Source organism: Cheilinus undulatus, linkage group 8 (genome assembly GCF_018320785.1).
Source record: "Cheilinus undulatus linkage group 8, ASM1832078v1, whole genome shotgun sequence".
Taxonomy (NCBI): domain Eukaryota; kingdom Metazoa; phylum Chordata; class Actinopteri; order Labriformes; family Labridae; genus Cheilinus; species Cheilinus undulatus.
Genome location: NC_054872.1, coordinates 3,389,165 through 3,410,138, shown reverse-complemented (window position 1 = coordinate 3,410,138; position 20,974 = coordinate 3,389,165). Strand labels below are relative to the sequence as shown.

Below are 20,974 nucleotides of genomic sequence, written 5' to 3'. Positions count from 1 at the left end.
TCCAGCAACACATGTCCAACCATGAGCTCCATGAACCTCTTCAATCAGGATTTCGCACTCACCACAGCACTGAGACCGCCTTTATCAAAATAACCAATGACCTCCTCACAGCTGCAGATTCTGGACACATCAGCCTCCTCATTCTCCTTCACCTAACCGCTGCCTTCGACACAATATCCCGCACCGTCCTCCTTGACCGCCTGTCTCCCTATCTTGGCATCACTGGTACAGCTCTCTCCTGGTTTCACTCATATCTCTCACAAAGAAAACAGTTTGTTACCATCGGCACCTCTCACTCATCCCCCGCCCCAGTTAACCAGGGCGTGCCTCAAGGCTCTGTTCTTGGACCTCTCCTTTTCACCATCTACATGCTTCCCCTTGGACAGATTATTCACAAACACGGTCTCAGCTTTCACTCTTATGCAGATGACACCCAACTCTATCTCAGCACCAAACCATCCACTCAGCTCCCTCCCCACTCCCTGGTAAACTGCCTCCATGACATCAAAGCCTGGATGACCTCTAACCAACTCAAACTCAACAGCAATAAAACAGAGCTCATGGTGGTGGCCCACAAAGCGCTGCTGCAGAAGGTTGGAGATCTCATGCTCGATGTGGACGGGACCTCCATCTGTCCATCCTCCGAGGTCCGAAACCTGGGCGTCATCCTGGACTCCACCCTCTCCTTCCAGTCCCACATAAAGTCTGTCACCAAATCTGCCTTCTATCATCTCAAGAACATCTCCAGACTCCGACCATCACTCCCCGATTCTGTGGCTGAAACACTCATTCATGCTTTCATAACCTCCCGCCTGGACTACTGTAATGGAGTCCTGTCTGGAGTTCCCAGCAAAACCCTGGACAGGCTTCAGTACGTCCAAAACTCTGCAGCTAGAGTTCTCACCCGCACTAGACCCTGGCAACACATCACTCCGACCCTCATCCACCTCCACTGGCTCCCTATCAAGTCCCGTATCAACTACAAAGTCCTCCTCCTCACATACAAATCTCTCCATGCTCTGGCTCCCCAGTACCTTTCTGATCTCCTCCATCCATACACACCATCCCGCAACCTTCGATCTTCAGACACCGGCCTACTTTCCATGCCCAAAACCAAACTCCGAACCTATGGAGACAGAGCCTTCAGTGCTGCAGCTCCCACCCTCTGGAACACTCTTCCTGCAGACATTCGTAGCGCTCCATCTCTGGACATTTTCAAAAAACGTCTCAAGCACCACCTGTTCACCACAGCCTACACTCTTCACTAAACCACCCCTTACACTCATCCTACCCCTCACATAGTTTGTCCATGTCTATGTGTTTCTGTAAAGCATCCTTGGGTTTCTTGAAAGGTGCTATATAAATTCAAGATATTATTATTATTATTATTATTATCCTGGACCATGCGCAATGCTATCAGACTCTTCTCCTTCAGGTTTTCTACTAGCATGTCCTTGTTGACGGAGAACCCTCGCTCCACTGCTGCTTGTCCATGAGACAGAGTGAGGAGACATTTCATCATGTCCCACAGTGCTGCATACTCTGCTCTGCCACTGACAAATCTCCCAAAAAATTCTTCAAGCCTGCAACTGTATGAAAAATCTTGGAATTCTGCCTTGAGGTTTGCACTTGCATGCACTGAGAATGTTTTATACTGAGCAAGGATTTTGTCACACTCTGAGGCAGTGCACCATCCTGCATTGAGGAGAACCTGTAGGAGTTTCTCAAACATTGCTATTGCATGCTCAGTCTCTGTCACCATGATCACAGGGTCGAGGGAGCTCATGTGCCGCACTGCTGGGTACACAAGAGGACTTCTCTCCATAATTTTTTTGCAGGTCACAGCAAGGAAGGAGACACATTCCTTCTTGAACACCTGTATGTTCACTGGATTTTCCTGGAGCTTTTCAGATGCCTTCTCTAAAGCTTGTTTTGTGGCAAATCTTGTGTCCAGTTGTTTGAGTGGCACATGGATTGATTTGTTTTGGAGGTCAAGTTTCAGCAGCTGGACAGGTGTTTTCATCTTCTCCAATTCTTCCCTTTTAATAAAGCATGACAGCAAGCATCTCAGGATGGACTGGAGCTCTTTTGCTAAGAAAGGCACCATTGGTGCATCTGTCTGGAATTTCTCCAAAAAAGGCTTCAGCTGTCTAGCAACAAATGCAAAAAACTGGAGCTTAGCCTGAAAAAGAGGGTCAGCTGTGGCCCCTTTTACTGTACAGTAGGATGCAGATGATGGTACTTTGCTTTTCGGGAGTTTCTGGTGGCTGCTGATGTACTGTTGCACAGCTGGCCACACTTCTATTGCCCGCTCAGCAACTGCTAAGTGTTCAACCCATCAATGGGCACAGAACTTCAGAGGAAATTTTGTTGTTTTGGTCACCTCAATGAAGTCAGCTCGTCTTGCTGGTGAGTCATGGAACATCTGCCAAAGTGCTCTGAGCACATCTCCCACCTTCCAACCTGTTTCTCTCTCTCCATCTTGAAAACTTCCATGAACAACATGCAAACCACAACTTCCCAAACTGATCATCTTTGGTGCATCTGGGTCCTCTCGGCTTTTGTCCTCTTGGAATATCCTCAGGAGCTTCCAGTTGACAGCAGGGCCATCCATTGAAATCTGTAAGAGCTTATTGGGATTAAGTGGTGACAGGGCTCTCTTGATATTTTCCAGAAGCTTCTCTGCTTGAGTGTGTCCCATGAACTCTGAATCAAAATAATGCACCACAACCTTCCCTTCACGTTCACTCCAGTGCCTCACTACAACATCCAACTGTTCTGTCTGTGTCACTTTATTCAGGCATTCATCAAAAGATACTACATAGCACGGTGCTTTTCTTATATCTTTGATCCGTTGCTCTTTGAAATAAGGACCCAAGCCAAAACATATAAGGTAAGCTGCTTTTGTTGCGCCACATGAAAACTTTTTGGCAATCTCACTGTCTGGGAACATCTGACCAAAAATGGCTGAGATATCAGAGCTGGAGTTGAATGAGTAGTGTGACCTCACCATCTTAATTACCCAGCGAATCTCTGCTTCAAACACAGCTTGGCTTGAAAAAAATGTGGAGCTTCCTTGTGTTCCTGAGCTTTTCCTCTGTCCACTTGTACTAGACACTTGTAATGCTGTACTTTCACTATTGACACTTTCCTTATGTACACTGGCTGTTAGTAGATCTCTGTTGGACAGCTACTTCCCTCTCCTGTATCTGTTGAAGGAGTCTTCCTCATGAAATCTGTCATTCCTCTCTCACTGTTTAATTGTCCAGAAATCTTGACATGGCCTTGTCTCCATGCATGACTCCTGAGTGCTGAGACACCCATGTTACCAATATCAAAAGACTTCCTGCAGAGCTTGCAATATGCCCTATGCACATCTCCAGACACTTCTCCTAGCCAGTCCCTGAACTGGTGCTGTTCTTTCCACTCAATTTTGAATTTGCACTGTCTTCCTGACATCGTCACTCACTCCTGTAATTAGAGGACAACAACACACATTTGAAAGTCTATTACTGCTCATATTGACTGTTTACACAGTAAATTACTTTTCATACCTTAGCTTTTTCATATCTTTCATATTCTATGTATTATACATACTGTACACACCACATGGCACTTCACTGCTTATTTCACACATAGTTAGATGCTAAACTGCATTTTGTTGTTCCAGTATTGGTCATTTTAGGTTACTCTAGTCATCTAAGAAACAAGATTCAGGGTTGATGACTAATATCTCTAGCTAGCACCACAGTATCATATTGAACCTGAAATCTATTTATTTCTAACTCTCAGACATAAATATTGTTTGCTAGCTATCTTTTTAGTCTGGCTTTTATGTAGTGTCTTACTATTATAAATTAATGGTTATCACTTTATACTTATTCTATTTATTAATTTAGCCATGTTGAATCCCATTCATTTATGCTAACAACATTATTTAAATGAACATGCAAGTCTTCAGTTTTCACTGCCCTCTTTCCTCATTTAGGCTAAGGGGTGTGCCTCTTCACTGTGGTCTGTGTGCATCTCACTCATGGATATATAAGATCTCACTTGGATGTTGACATCTAAATTACTTTCATTGCAAAGTAGCTAGCTAAAAACTGCATGAAAAGTCAGAGCTCTGCTCTCTGTGCACATACACAGTATTTTAATAGAGCTGAATTCCTAATGAAGTTTTTCTCATTCACATATTTTCTGTTTCTGCTGTCGGACAATGGAGCAAGTATGAAATACTGAGTGAAACGTGGCCCAGTAAGACTACCTGTTACCCGTCGCTATCTCAAAGCTGTCGTCATGGTCGCTGCGGCTCTACTGAAACCAGAGATGTATTTCATCTCCGAGCGCACAGCCAAAAGTGACAGCACGCCCACTACAGCTCTCCGCTGCTCCTCTGTCACTCAACAGAGGAGACAGAGAGAGGGAGAAAAACCTCACACTCGATATACAGCGATACAGCAACACTCTTGAACTGAAAGTCGCTAGTTTTGGCGCTTCTTTGGAGAAAATAAATCCTTACTTGGGTCTGAAAAGTCGGTAAATCTAGCAACAAAGTCATATGGAAACACTGGGCAGCAGAACTGCTCTAAGGGAATATACAATTTGATTGGCTAGTAGCGTCACGTGGGGTGCTGTGCCGGCTAGAAGCAGAGATGAAGCAGAGCAGTGCTACAGCTCAATGTTGCCCATTAAAGGCAGCTGAAAACAGACATACATGCATAAAATGTTTAACCCGTTTGCGTTCACCCACAAGGCAGAGAGAAGCAGAGGGAGGAAAAATAATTTTCTAGGACAACTCAAGCTTTTCCAGGACATTTTACTTTTTTTCTCATTTTCCATGTGTTTTCCATGACTGGAAAATTGGTCAATCATTTTCCAGGTTTTCCAGGACATGTAGGAACCCTGTTTTAAGTCTGAGCCTTTCTTGCGTGCTCTAATCACAGAAAGTTAACATTTGAACTATTGACACAGGAACTCTGGGAGCTTCTAACAGTGATGTTAGCCATTCGAGGGGGTAGAGGGAGTATGAACGGTCTGTAGGAGTCACAAAATCTGCACATATTGGTGCAAGAAATCCAATCCACTTATTCCAGATTTGGTAGATTTTTTGTTTTGGGATCCTCAAGGATAAGTTAATTTCTCCATTTTGTATATTTCCAAAAGTATTCCTCCAATCACCTGAGTTTGTTGATGACCACTGAAAACAACACATTTCTTCCCAGGACTCTACTGAGAGTTTCATTCCTGCTTCTTTCTCCCTCTTCTCTTTAACGTGTAAGCTGTTAGCATCTTTAGCATTAAGGAGAGCGGTTTATAATTTAGAAATACATTTATTCAGCTTTGAGGAGAAAGCAGAGTTTAAGATTTTGTGAATCTCATTTTCTGCTGTTGAAAAATCTTTTAGCTTGTAATTCTGCTGGAAATAATGACACAGTTGGAGCAGAGGTTGGGCTGGACTTTTTTGTTGTCTGTCATTTTGAAGGAATGGGTTGTAAAAATTCTGTCATACCATTTTATAATCCGTCATTATAATTTTCTCTTTAATATCTGTAATATAATATAATATAATTCAATATGAATTAGTAGTCTTTAAATATTGAATCACTCTTTCCCAGCTTATATTTAAAGAACAATCTTTGAGGTTCTGCATTTTAATGGCACTGAGAGAAAGATGAAGACAGCAGCACAGCGTTCACTCCTCCTCATTTTTACACAGTAACTGTGGAACAACAATCCCTGTCTTCAAACAAACAACTATGAACTGACCCATTTAAGATATCATGGACAGTTTAAGGATATTTCTAATGTCAAGATGTTGTAGTCTGAAGACCAGAGCTGATAACAACTTGTTGAAAGGCTGATATCCACATAATACACAGCCAAACTACGGCGTTTAAAGTCAGGTTTTGGTGCAAGAGAGGGGGAGAGATGGGGAGTGGTTGGGCGGGGGTGAGTGAGCATGAAAGAATAAAGCAACAGGCTGTGATCTGAATCATCATTCATCCATCTCTCTGTTATATTTCCATGGTTGATATCCACATAAATGAGCAAACTTTGGTGTTTAACGTGAGGTTTCAATGAGAGAGAGAGAGAGAGGGTCAGGCGGTGGTGAGCAAGCGAGGTGGAAGCAGCGGACACTGATCTGAATCATCAATCGCACATTTAAATGACTTGGACTGATACGAAATTTCAGATACAATTGAACCTGTTCTGAAAAAACTGAACAACAAAAAACAACTTTGGCATCAGTGTGCAGACATGACTATGACGTGAAACGGACTCATTGTGCAAAGACCTTAACACTCTGCATGCTGACCTGTATCCCTCTGTGACGTACTGAGACACCTGCAGCAGCCTCTCAGTGCTGTCAGCACAGAGACTGATGAACTTTCACTAATCTACGGTGTCGAGGTCAGTGAGAGAGCCCACTGGCTACAAGACTTTTAATAGATTAAATAACCTCCTTGATAGTCCATGTGTGCAAAATGGAAAAGGTCTATGCATCTGTCTCTGTGTGTGCACTGAAATGCAGGCTCATCCTCATTATTCCAGTCCCTCAAAATGACAGACAGCCTTCAAAATTCTCCATCATCCTTCAAAAAAATCCATCAATAAGCAGGAATATTCAATTAACGTGACCTCTGAGTTGGAGGTATCTTAAAAATCCCTCTGCTCCAGGCCGTGCCTATCCTTAAGATTTTGAAAACTCTGCAATATCCCTTTATGTGTAAATGAAAGCTATGTTGTTAGCCCTTTGTTTGTCCATTCTTTGAATCTCTTATCTCCTCTATTAGGAAGAAAATCGGTATCATAGGCACACCATCTATAAAGTTTGAACATGTAATAAATTCCACATGAATGTACGATGCTCTTTGTTTGTTTGTTCTGTGAATTTCTGTCTCTCTCTTGTTGAGCTGCTGTTAAAAACAAATTTCCCCCAAAGGTGGATCAATAAAAGTGATCTTATCGTAACCACGCTGACGCCTCAGCTTCAGATCTTTAACCTTCATGCTGTCTTCATCTCACTGATGGAAGAACAAATATTTAGATCTTTATTTCCACAGGATTATCAGAGGAATCTGTTTCTACATTTACCTTCACAGAGTCACAATGAAGCTCACCTTGATGAACAACTCAGTGAGTCGTTACCATGACAACAGAGCAACAAACTCCTGATTCAGATCACTTTCACATCAGCCCTGACTCCAAAATGTATTTAGACTAAAACTATTCTAGTCCTCAGCTGGTTATGACTGTAACTGTGGTTCAACAAATCTCAGTGATCTCCATTTATCTCAGTCATAGACCACTTCATCAGGTTTCTTCATTAGAATACACTCTGCTGTAATTCTTCTAAAACAAGCAGTGAGATAAACCTGATCTTCTAGTTTATATCAGATAATCTGAAACAAAACCAGTTTAAAGCATAAAAATAAGGGGATGAGCTTGTTAATGTGAAGGTTTGTTATAATGATCCATTTAAAAGTTGTTGAAGCTCATAAACTCTGACTGTAGCTGCTAACTCTTCCTGTCTGTCTGCCCCATCAGTGACTGCTTTTACAGAGTTTTAGATCATTCCTCTTGTTTTTGCCCTTCAGTTATCAACAGGGGCGAGGGAAATCAGCTAAACAGTTAAAAAAATGGTATAGAAAGCAATATTTCACAACATATGGTACTACAATACTCACTGTACTGCAAAATGTTTAAAATCACAATAATATGGAATCATGGCATAAGTATCGTGATGATATCATATCATGGGGCTACTAGTGATTCCCGTCCCTACACCGCGTTCCACATTATTATGCAAATGATATTTTTCTCAGATTTTCCTAAATATTAATGCAAATGACAGTCAGAATATTTGTCAAGTCATCAGCCATTAGAGCATAATTCAAATGTTTTCGAACAAACTTCATAATGACAAAATTTTCTTTTTTTTTAAATAAAAAGCTAAAATGCACTGTTCCACATTATTAAGCACAACAGCTTTTTAAAACATTTTATAGGTTGTAAAGAAGTGAAAATGGTCATTTGTAGAAATTGCAGCATCAGGGGGTCATATTTACTGAAATCAAAGCTATTTCAATCAAAAACATCTGAACAGGTCAAGTTACATTTGAACATAGGAACCCTTATTTGATAAGAGCTTCACAATTCTTGCATCCATTGAACTTGTGAGTTTTTGGAGAGTTTCTGCTTGAATTTCTTTGCAGGATGTCAGAATATCCTCCCAGAGCTGCTGTTTTGATGTGAACTGCCTCCCACCCTCATAGATCTTTAGCTTGAGGATGCTCCAAAGGTTCTCAACAGGGCTGAGGTCAGGTGAGGATGGGGGCCACACCATGAGTTTCTCTCCTTTTATGCCCATAGCAGCCAATAACACAGAGGGATTCTTTGCAGCATGAGATGGAGCATTGTCATGCATGTAGATCATTTTGCTACAGAAGGCACTGTTCTCTTTTTGTACCATGGAAGAAAGTGGTCAGTCAGAAACTCTATATACTTTGTCGAGGTCATTTTCACACCTTCAGGGACCCTAAAGGGGCCTATCAGCTCTCTCCTCATGATTCCGGCCCAAACATGACTCCGCCCCCTCCTTGTTGACGTCCCGGCCTCAATGGGACATGGTGGCCATCCACCAACCATCCACTACTCCTCCATCTGGACCATCCAGGGTTGCACACACTCATCAGTCAACAAGACTGTTTGAAAATGAGTCTTCATGTATTTCTGGGCCCACTGCAACCGTTTCTGCTTGTGAGCATTGGTTAGGGGGGGACTGAATAGTAGGTTTATGCACGACTGCAAGCCTCTGGAGGATCCTACACCTTGAGGTTGGTGGGACTCCAGAGGCACCAGCAGCTTCAAATACCTGTTTGCTGCTTTGTTATGGTATTTTAGCATCTGCTCTCTTAATCTGATGTATTTGTCCGTCAGAAACCTTCCTCATAATGCCTTTATCTGCGCAAACCCGTCTGTGCTCTGAATCAGACACTAATTTCTTCACAGTATGATGATCATGCTTAATTTTTCCTGAAATATCCAATGTTTTCATTCCTTGTCCAAGGCATTACACTATTTGACACTTTTCGGCAGCAGAGATCCTTTTTCTTTCCCATATTGCTGAAACCTGTGGCCTGCTTAATAATGTGGAACATGTGGAAAAGTGCATTTTGAGGTTTTTATTTTTTTTTAAAATAATAGTTATCATTATGGAGTTTGTTCAAAAACATTTGAATTATACTCTAACTGCTGATGACGTGAAAAATATTCTGACTGTCATTTGCATTGATATTTAGAAAATCAGAGAAAAACACTGTTTGCATAATAATGTGGAACGCGGTGTAGTTATCCATAAACTGTTTTCATTGGTCCATAATGCACACAGTGACGCGTCTTACGGTACGTCAGTGTGTAAATAATGCACTCAGATGCTGTTTGTTACCATGAGAGTAGGCCTGGGTGATATGGCCTAAATATCATATCACCGTATTTTTCCTACCTTTGTTGGTAACGGTATTATATCACGGAATTACAAAATGATGTAAGGGTTAATGCCCGACGAGGTGTCCAATTATCAGGGATTAATGGACAACGCAGAGGGCACTAACCCGCTTATACCATGGTCACTTGCCAACAAAGATAATTAATAAAACTACTACTTTATAATTTCATACGTTTTGTGATCAAAATAGAAAGTTTTACAACAACAAGAATCCCTTTTCCCTAGCAACACCTGAGGGCTTGACTAATAACTGGAATAGCCATTCCAATCCCATAACGTACTTAGGGAATGTAAACGTTATTCAGTACATAGGACGGGCCATAGATACGAAGTCACAACGGAACAAAAAAATAGTCCCCGTAGTGCACTTTCTGAACGGATTTATCAATGAAATGACAAGAAGACCAGAGAGACTAAGAGTCATCTGTGATCAGGCAATAAACCTGTAAGTTAACATGAACAGTCATCTGATAAAAATCTTAGTTTTAGCAGACCAGCTGTTTGAATACACAGAGTAATCCCTCCTTCTGCACTACGAGGTCACAGACGTGAAACAGAGCTGTCCACGCCCTGCAGGTGCTGACTCTCCGTCAGACACCACAGTATTTATCAAATATTATCATGCCGGTTGATCAGAAGCGTTTCCTTTGGCTCTACAAAGAAATAATGGCTGTTATTGTTACTGTCCACAAGGATCAAATATCCCGGTGTCACTTTTATTAACAGCAATCTGATCATTGTCAACATGGACACGGAAAATTAATACAAATAAACTACATATTTGTGGGGAAGGCACTATTAAACAATAAAGCTCCTTAAATAAAATAAGAAAAATGAAATGCTATTTCCCCACTAGACTCAGCATTGAAACAGATGATTTTGTGGTCAGTAAGACTATTAATGTTAGTGATTCATAGTCCCAGTATTCCTGACTTTCTCTTCATGATTCCCTACACCCTCCACTGTCCTGTCCTCTCCAAATAAAGGCAACAAGCCCTTAAATTAATCTTTAAAAACCTATGAAACAACAACATAAGAAAGAAAACAAAAATATATACTGTACATAAGAGGTTAAAAAGCTCTTTGATAAAATAGAAATATAAAATGCAGTGAGTTTAATAGTAGTTCTTTGTCACCAAATGTAGAGATGAATCAGCCCCTCTCCTCACTGACACCCTGAGTCTCTGCTCCGTCTGTGAGCTGACTTTGCCGCCGTATATCCAGGCTTTTTGTCTTTGTCAGTGAGTCAGCTGTTCTTTAAGCAAAACTACAGCCCTTGATCCTCTCACCAACAGTCTGATCGGTCATTTTGAATACAGTTATTGGATATTGTCAGTGTTGATGTCTCGTTCAGCAGCAGTATGAACAGGTGTCAGTGGACCAAGCTCCTTGGTGGAGGAGGCGCTTGCTGCACTCGCACGCTGCACCACTGTCCAGGAGAGGTGAACGATTTAATCTCTGGTTTCCCTCTCAACAGTGGCAGGTGAGTTGACCTGAATTCTTGTACAGATAAAAACGTCACGGTACACGGGGGAAGAGCACCGTGAGCCACATAATGCATCTATTTAGATACTGTCATGAATCATCCATTAAAGTTGTCTGCTGTGGAGCGGACAGGAGAGCAGACCGGCAAACTGATGAGAAGTGACGGTATGTTGGAAGAAGTCCCCGTACACCAAGGGGCAAAATTTAGAAGTGGCGGTACCTGCGTACCGCTGCATACCGGCCCACTTAAAGCACTGTGCTCATTTACATAAGTAAACACAGAACAGAACCTCTCATTACAATTGAGAGCATATACATATTGGTGTTTATGTCAGCAACGTTGGATATAAAAGATAAGACCATCTTAGGTTACAGGTCTTAAACCTAGAGTCCCTCATTTTATTTGTGTCAGTGTCAGTAAAGTGACGGTTGATGACGGTCCATAGGCTTCTTAGGCTGACAGCGCTGTACTCCCTGCTCAGAAAATATGACCATCTCAGGTTGCTATGGTTACTCCTAATGGAGTAACGGCTAACAGCTGCTGCGCATTCATTTGGAACAGTGAAAAGATTTTTTTGACCGGGACTACTTGAGAAGTTCAAAAGGTGTCCGTATATCAGAAGTTAATTGACACCAATGGAATTTCCAGAGCCAATCAGAATCCAGTATTCACAAAGACCATGGTATAAAAAAAGATAATGCTTTTAAATCCAAATTCAGCTGTTACAAACCCCCTTCCCCCTTAAAACAAGCCTTTCATTGGCATACTCAATGATGTCTGAGCTCAGGAGCACAGAAAAAAAGGATTTTTTAAGTCTCTCTCTGTTTTCTATTCTTTCTAACTGCGCTCCAAGTTTTATGTTTCCTGCTGAGGTGTGTTAAGCTGCTGATGACTGGAGCACATTTCCTGATGAGGCCTTTCACAATAAAAGCATTTCAGAAAAATAACAGCTGCAGACTTTTAGAACTTGATAGAAGCAGCGTGTTTCTCACTGATTTAGCCAAGATAACAATGACAGGATTCATCGGGCTCAAACTGTGAAAGAGTGGTTCAGGGAGCATCAGACATCATTTTCACACATGGACTGGCCCCCACAGAGTCCAGACCTGAACCCCATTGAGAATCTTTGGGATGTGCTGGAGAAGACTTTGTGCAGCGGTCTGACTCTCCCATCATCAATACGAGATCTTGGTGAAAAATTAATGCAACTCTGGATGAAATAAATGTTGTGACGTTGCAGAAGCTTATTGAAATGTTGCCACAGAGAATGCGTGCCGTAATCAAAGCTAAAGGCGGTCCAGTGAAATATTATAGTGTGGGACTTTTTATTTGGACAGGCAGTGTATTAATACCAGTTTATGGTCCACCACTACATGAGACTGATGTTTCCTCCAGGACTAACAGGCCATGGTGCTAAATATCAGTTCATAAAGGATATCCTGGCTCATGATTCTACATAGAGAGGGACAGAGACACAGACATGACTGAGTGAGGATGAACACATGGACAGAGAACTCTGAATCCTTACTGTACAGCCGTCATGTTGCTGCTACTGTTTTTCTGCTGTTTTCTGGGACAGCCTTTAATAACCACAAGTCCTCTCTGTGTGGCTGAATTCATTTCTTCTTCTTCTCTTTAAATCTGGGGCTAATCTCTCTCTAACACTGAAGGCTTCTCTCTGAGCCGCTCACACTGAGGGGGCAGGGCTGACACACACAGGTTATGTACAGGCAGCACTGCTGGAAATGCTGCTAACTGTCACATGGAGCAGAATTATGGGTAAAAAGAACCATTCAGACCGTCTAAGGTTGGCTAGAAAACCAAGACTGGATAAAGACACGTCTTAGTGTCCTCTCTAAAATTTAAGACCTCTTCCTGGTCAAAATGAGACTTTAAGACTCTGATGGACTTCACTTTCAAATGTCCAGTTTAAGACTTTTCTAGACTTTTCTAGGATCCACAGGAACCCTGAATAAAAACACACTGCACATCCTTGTGTTTAAATTCAATGACATTATGGTGGACCTTTCATTGGTCAGGTGATGGTGACTTCATGTAACAACCAGTGTTTCTATTGGACCACACCTGTGCCAAAGTGTGCTGTCCTTTGATTTTGTATTTCTAAACATTTTCTGTGTTTTAACTGTATTAGAGTCCTGTCCATGATGAATCATCTAGAGAACATTCTGGGCTGTAAAAGTAGAGCTGACACCTGTAGCTGAAGGTGTATCTGCAGCTGATCAGGGAGAAAGACCAGCCCTGTTACACCCCTTATTGTTCATGTATGAGAGAGCTGTGAAGTTTGATGTCAATGATCAAACTTTTCAGCCGTTGTTTGAGTGCTTTTCTGATGTTCTCCATGTTCCTCTGCTCTCTATTGACTGTAAATCACTGTGATCTTCATCAACAATCCTCCTCATCAACACAAACACCAGCTGTTGTGATCACTTCATACTGACTGACAGTTCAAACCAGATTTCTATGATTCTGCTGACATGTGAAGCTAAAGAATATTGATCTTAGATCAGACTCAGAGAGGTGGAGGGCTGGGAGAAGCTCTGTGTGCATTAAGAGAGGAGCAGAGAGCGTTTATGTGGATAGTATCTGAAACAGAACAAGTTCAGCTCACTAAAGTCATCTGTGAGCAAACAGGAGAATTCATAGGAGAGAGAATCTCTATTAAAGGCCTACACATGTCACAACATTAGTTTACAATGTCTGATGCAGCCTCCATCTTTGTTTACCATAAAAGGAGAAAAATCAAAAATCAAACCATGCTGACTCAGACTGGATTATAATCATTAGAGGAGCTCTGTGTGCTGAAATATGGTTGGAAATTTGCTCTAGAGCTTTGACTTTATAAATGACAGATGTGGTGGATACACAGTCTCCTCTGAACTGATTCTAAAATCTCAGAGATCCACAGGTAACACTGATCATGTGTGGATCACGTCCTAGAATAGAATCTACTCTTATTCCACGTCTCCTGATTGTTCAGAAACAGCAGAGAGGAACTTAGAGAAAGTTCATCAGGGACATTATGTTTGTGTTTTTATCACTGATATTAAGAAGAGCACTGGAACGTCTGAGCTCACACCATGCTTTCATAAAGACACACAGCTGCCATCAGATGATAAGAGGAGAAAACAGAGAGAGAGGATGAGAGATCAGCAGATCATATGTGCTAAAGAGAGCAGACATTACTAGTCAAACACACAAACTCAACTTCTACAAGAATATTAGTGACTAAACTATTAACTTTACTCTGAGCTGATGACAAAGTGCTGGGGATGGGGGACACCAAACTCAAATCTAGGACCCTAAAATGGCTAGAACCGGCCCTGCTCTTATTTAATCACATCTGGACTTACCAAGCCTTCCTGCAGTTCCTCACAACTGGAATCAGTCTCAGTCGTCCCTGGTCTGATGTGTTGTACTGGCTCAGCTTGAACTCATCCAGAACCTCTGACATCTGCAGCATGTAGGCCAGAGCAGAGCACTGGAACAGAGAGAGTTTCTCCCATCATCTGTTCTTTGATTTCAGGAGGTCTTGGATGTCCTGATGTACTGAGAGGTCGTTCATCTCCATCAGACAGTGGAAGATGTTGATACTTCTGTCAGGAGAGATACCATCACTGTTCATCCTCTTCAGGTTCTTGATGACTCTCTGGATCATTTCTGGACTGTTGTCTGTCTGACCCAGCAGACCTCCTAAGAGTCTCTGGTTGGACTCCAGAGAGAGACCGTGAAGGAAGCGAACAAACAGGTCCAGGTGTCCATTTGGACTTTTCAGGGATTTCTCCATGGCACGCTTCAGGAAGACACTCAGCAATCGAGGTCTAGAAGACTTTTTTGTTCTTAGAGAGGAGTTTGTGGATGACTCTCTGTTGTTGTCCTCTATTAGGAACGCCTCAATGACATCTGTGTTACCGTTGGTGAAACAGTGGAACATGTAAACCGCAGCAAGACACTCCTGAACGCTCAGATGAACAAAGCAGTAGACTGTTTTCTGGAGGATCACACTCTCTCTTTTAAAGATCTCAGTACAAACTCCTGAGTACACCGAGGCCTCTGTGACATCCAGACCACAGCGCTCCAGGTCTTCTTGGTAGAACATGATGTTTCCGTTCTCCAGATGTTCAAACGCCAGCCTCCCCAGCTTCAGAAGAACTTCCCTGTCAGATCTGGTGAGTTCCTCAGGACTCATCTGAGGTCCCTCATCATACTTGTTCTTCTTCCTCTTGGTCTGAACCAACAGGAAGTGTGAGTACATGTCTGTCAGGGTCTTGGGCAGCTCTCCTCTCTGCTCCATCCTCATCATGTTCTCCAGAACTGTAGCAGTGATCCAGCAGAAGACTGGGATCAGACACATGATGTGGAGGCTCCTGGATGTCTTGATGTGGGAGATGATTCTGCTGGACAGATCTTCATCACTGAACCTCCTCCTGAAGTACTCCTCCTTCTGGGCGTCAGTGAAGCCTCGGACCTCTGTTACCCTGTCCACACATGAAGCAGGGATCTGATTGGCTGCTGCAGGTCGAGACGTTATCCAGATGAGAGCTGAGGGAAGCAGATTCCCCTTGATGAGGTTTGTCAGCAGCACGTTTAACGAGGACTTCTCTGACACATCAGACACAGCCTCACTGATGTTGAAATCCAACGACAGTCTGCTTTCATCCAGGCCGTCAAAGATGAACAGAAGTTTACAGACAGCCAGTGTCTGGGCTCTGACCTTCTGGAATGTTGGATGGAAAACACGGAGCAGCTGCAGAAGACTGTAGCGCTCATCTCTGATCAAGTTCAGCTCCCTGAATGAAAGCAGAACCAGCAGACTGACGTCCTGGTTTTCTGAGCCCTCTGCCCAGTCCAGAGTGAACTTCTGCACAGAGAAGGTTTTTCCAACACCAGCCACACCGCTGGTCAGAACCACTCTGATGGGTTTCTGTTGGCCAGGTAAGGCTTTAAAGATGTCCTGACACTTGATTGGAGTCTCATGGAGGCTCTCCATCCTGGAAGCTGTCTCAAGCTGTCTCACCTCATGTTGGCTGTTCACCTCTTCACTCTGTCCCTCTGTGATGTAGAGCTCAGTGTAGATCCTGTTCAGGAGGGTTCTACTTCCTGCTTCATCACTTCCTTCAGTCACATGTTCACATCTCTCCCTCAGACTGATCCTGTGTTCATCTAGAACCTCCTGTAGACCTCTATCTGCTGAAAGACCACAACAATATCAGACTGGACTGACACCAGGAATCTGGTTTAGAACATGATCAAATAGACCATTTTCATTGTTAAATATTACACAAACAGCACAACTCAACAATAGCCCTGTAATAAATCTGAGCTGCTACAGGAGAATAAACTGAAAACAAGAACAGGCTTCAGCTAAAATGTTCAAATGTCCTGTTTTCATGAGAATATATCATCATTACATACCATCTAATGAAGAACATTCAAAAGTCTTGTTCTCAGACACAATCAGAACGTTTCCATGGTTCAGTAGATCTAGAGCTTAGAGCTTGATTAGGCTAGTTAACTGGACTGCTGTCCTTTTCCCAGTATAAAGCACTGGGGCAGAACAGATTCCAGTGAAGCATGTTGTTGTCTGCTACAGTAGGTGGTCATGTCTCCATTTCAGCCAGTGACTCTAGAACCTTCTCCCTGTTGACCTTCTAACAGCTCAGTTTGTGTGTGGCAGTGATAGCTGCTTGTGGTGATGATGTTGTCTGTCTTAGCTCTTTGTCCTGGTCCTATAAAGTCATCCTGGTCTATCAGCCACAGCCAGGTTTTTACACATCAAATAGGTATCAAAGTGTGGCTTCTACACTGGATTTTATCCTTCATTTTTTCAGGAGTTTTAGTCAAAGTCAGACCGTAAATCCAGTTTCTCTACCTGCATGTAAACTAATGACACCAGTCTTACCTGTTACACTTCTGGACTGACTGGATATCTGCAGTCGTTCCTCCACTGAAACAGGCCTCTTTCTTATTCTAGGATTTAAAGGATAAACAGATTAGAACATACAGTAGAATGTTAAAAAGCTATGTAGAGCTAAATGTCTGATACTGAGTTCTTGTTCAAACAACAATCTGCTTCAAAATCTGACAGCACCTTCATCCTGAACACACAGAGACTGAAAAATCAAACTGGTATTTTTATTCACCTTGATGGAGGCAGATTTGGTTTTTCTGTTCAGGTTTCAATTCTTGGTTCTCAAACAGATCAGAAGCTCTGATGACAGATGCTTTGAGTTTTTTCACGTACCAGGGACTGATTTATTTGTTTCTTTTTCCTGATTTTAGTTTGTGATGAACTTTAAAATATTAGATTCTCATGAATTCAGACAGGAGCTGATGAATCTTAAACCTTTATTGTTGTTGCCATTCTAATATTATTCATGAACAATATTGCTGGTCTGTGATGGTGAGTTTATAAAGTTACAGTCACTATTCACTGTTCAGTGGAGCTGAAGTTTGTGCCCCTCTGTCTGTGTTGGCTCACATGTTGTTGGTCTTGTGTGGTAGAGAGGAATGGGGAGCTGTCATTGGTCTGCTCTCAGGGTTGTTTTCAGGACCTTCAGGATCTAAGTGGGCGTGCAGTCTGTGTGATGTAACTGTGTTAAAGTCAGATGTACATTTCTTGTGACATCCACTGTTTCTTGGTTCATAATTTTCTCTCTTCATGTGATTTTTCTCCTTCCATTGATAAGGCTGGACTTGTGTGTGTAAACAAAAACTCTATATCTTTATATTTTCTGTCAGAACTATTTTGCTGTATTATAGGTGAACACAGAAGGCTGGACTGCTTTGGTGTGTGTGTTTGTGTGGGAGCGGTAGCGGTGGCAGCAGACGGCCCATGTGTAAGAGCCACGGTTCACTACTGATTTTCAGAAATACGGGCAGCTGCACACTGGTCAGCTCTGAACTTATGATTTCACTACACAATAGCTAGACACTGCTGAGCTCTCTGCAGCCTGATCCACATTCCAAGGAACCAATGAGAGAGAAGCTGGATGGCCTGTGACCTATCAGTGGTCAACAGGAGGGACAAAGGAGCAGCAGCGTCTGGAGCAGGCGTGTGAGTGGACAGGAGAGGAGCAGACACGAGGAGCAGCGAGGAGAGAGCCACAGACGAACCGGCAGCCAACAAGAAGCCAACAATCCTCACCTGAGGAGGCATCAGCAGAGAACAGAAAAGCCACAACAGAGTCAAGGAAGTCCAGAGAGTTAGGAGCCAACATGACGGTGGTGGAAGAGTGAGGATCTCCACCTGGCACACAGGGACCTTTGGGGATTACAAACACTCCAGCATGGGAAAGAAAAGGAATCTAGAGGCCAGATTTCTGCTGTGCACTGCTGCTGTGATCTGTCCTCTTCAGGTGTGCTGGCTGACGGGGTCGGTGTCGTCCAGGAAGGGACAGAGAGCTTTACAGTAACAGACACAGCCAGGAAGAGGAAAAGGACGTCTGGGATTTGGACTTTGATTGTCTGCTGATTTTAGTACTGGACTTTTAATGACGAGTTTTATCTGCTTTAAGACAGTGATAGGATGGTTTGAACTAACAATATTCAGAGGATTATTTTAGAACATTAACTGTCTCTGCTCCTGTTTTTAACTTTTTACAATAAATTTATCTCCTGGTTGCTCCAAAGATGTTTGTCTTTCCTTTTTGAACAGTTTGATTTAAAATAACTTTTAAATGATCTCTGCTCACATTCAGTTCAGTCTCCATATTGAACTTAAACTCAGAACAACTCCTCTTCATCATCTACATGTTACCCCTCGGCCACATCATCCATCACCATGGACTTCATTTCCACTGCTACGCCGATGATACCCAGGTTTACATCTCCACCAAATCCATGTCCCCAGTTATTGTCTCCAACATCACACACTGCCTGTCTGATATCAAAACCTGGATGGATCATAACTTCCTCAATGTGATGTTTGTGTAGAGGTAGGACTCAGGTGCGGAGACGGAAGCAATTTTAAACAGTTTATTGTGCAGGTAAGTGAAGAGGGGAGGGGGATTCCAAGAGTCCAGGAGGGAGTGAGAGTGTGCTGGAGCTGGCTGTGGTGATCTGAGCAGGAGGCACTGGAAGAAGGAGGAGAGGCACGTTAGCGACAAGCACAAGAGAAATACGAACACTGGAGATAACTAGAATCATCAAATAAAACACAAGAAAACTTCTCTGGAGGATCTTGAGAAGGAGCCTGGAGCAGACTTTTACCGTGTGGTAAGGTAGACAAGACTCAGGCGCTGTAGAGAGCTGCAGCCGGTCTTAAGTAGCACGCATAGATTAGTGATTCGCTGCAGGTGTGGCTCTCCACAGCACCGGGGGGGGGGGGCAGGGCGAAGGCCTCAGGAGAAGCAGAGGAAAGTTAACAGCCAGCAACCAGCTCCGGAAAATGGAAGTTCAACAAAATAAAATACTCAATACAAAATAAACACCACAGTACCCCCCTCGCAATGGACGCCTCCTGGCGTTCTGCTGGGCTTGTCCGGGTGCTCCCTGTAGAAGTCCCGAAGAAGGTTGTCGTCCAAGATCAGTTTTCTTGAGATCCATGAGCGCTCCTCCGGGCCGTACCCCTCCCAATCTACCAGAAACTGGTAACCACGGCCTCGTGGTCTGACGTCCAGGATTTTGGAAACGGTGAAGGCGGGGTGGTCATCGATGATCCGGGGGGGAGGAGGGGCGACGGTTGGAGGGCTCAGGTCACTGGAGGATACCGGCTTGAGTAGTGACACGTGGAAAGTGGGATGGATTTTCATGGATTCTGGGAGTTTGAGTTGTACGGCAGAGGGATTGATGATCTTGGTGATCTCAAACGGTCCAACATAGCGTGGAGTCAGTTTCTTGGATTCGGTCTCAAGGGGTAGGTCTCTGGAGGAGAGCCAGACCTTCTGAACAGGGAGATATTCAGGGGCAGGAGTGCGGTGTGCGTCAGCCAGTCTCTTATTGCGTTCGGCCGTGCGCGAGAGTGCAGCCTTGGCCGTCCGCCAAACCTCTCTGACGCGCTGGAGGTGTTGCTGCACAGAGGGAACAGATACAGAGGTCTCTTGCTTGGGAAACAGGGGGGGTTGATACCCAAAGCAACACATAAACGGGGACATGCCGGTAGCTGAACAGGTGAGGGAGTTGTGGGCATATTCGATCCAGGGGAGATGAGAGCTCCATGTGGTGGGATGGTGAGCAGCAACACAATGTAAAGCAGCCTCCAAACTCTGATTGGCCCTCTCCGTCTGGCCGTTGCTTTGAGGGTGGTAACCAGAGGATAGGCTAACCGTGGCCCCCAGCTCCTTGCAGAACTCTTTCCAGACGCGTGATACAGACTGGGGCCCGCGTTCCGACACGAGGTCGCTAGGGATTCCATGGAGTCTGAAGACATGGAGGACCAACAGGTGAGCCGTCTCTAAGGCAGAGGGGAGCTTGGGGAGAGGGATGTAGTGGACGCCTTTAGAAAACCGATCCACTATAGTAAGGATGACGGTGTTTCCCTCGGAAGGCGGGAGACCGGTGACGAAGTCCAAGGCTATGTGAGACCAGGGACGACCAGGAGTGGACAGGGGATGCAGCAGGCCAGCAGGGGGTTGATGAGAGGACTTTCCTCTGGCACAGGTGGAGCAAGCAGCCACGAATTCACGGGTGTCTCTCGTCATGCCAGGCCACCAGAAACTCTGCCGCAGGAAACCAAGGGAACTCTGAAAACCGGGATGACAGGTGAGTTTGGATGCGTGGGCCCACTGGAGCACTGGAGAGCGAGCTGAGTCAGGGACGAAGAGGCGGTCTGGGGGTCCGGTACCGGGATCCGGTTGTGTCCTCTGGGCGTCCTTGACCGTCTGAATAATGTCCCATGTGGCAGCTCCAACGATACAGGAGGGAGGAAGAATCAGGTCCGGCTCAACACTTTCACGAGGAGGGGAGTCCACATGAGAAAGGGCATCAGGTTTAGTGTTACGGGAGCCTGGTCTGTAGGAGAG

The 20,974-nt window shown here is 43.8% G+C and overlaps 1 pseudogene; it reads right to left on the bottom strand.

Moving 5' to 3' along the window:
- Nucleotides 1–20,974, bottom strand: part of LOC121513464 — a 40,018-nt pseudogene that overhangs the window by 12,058 nt on the left and 6,986 nt on the right.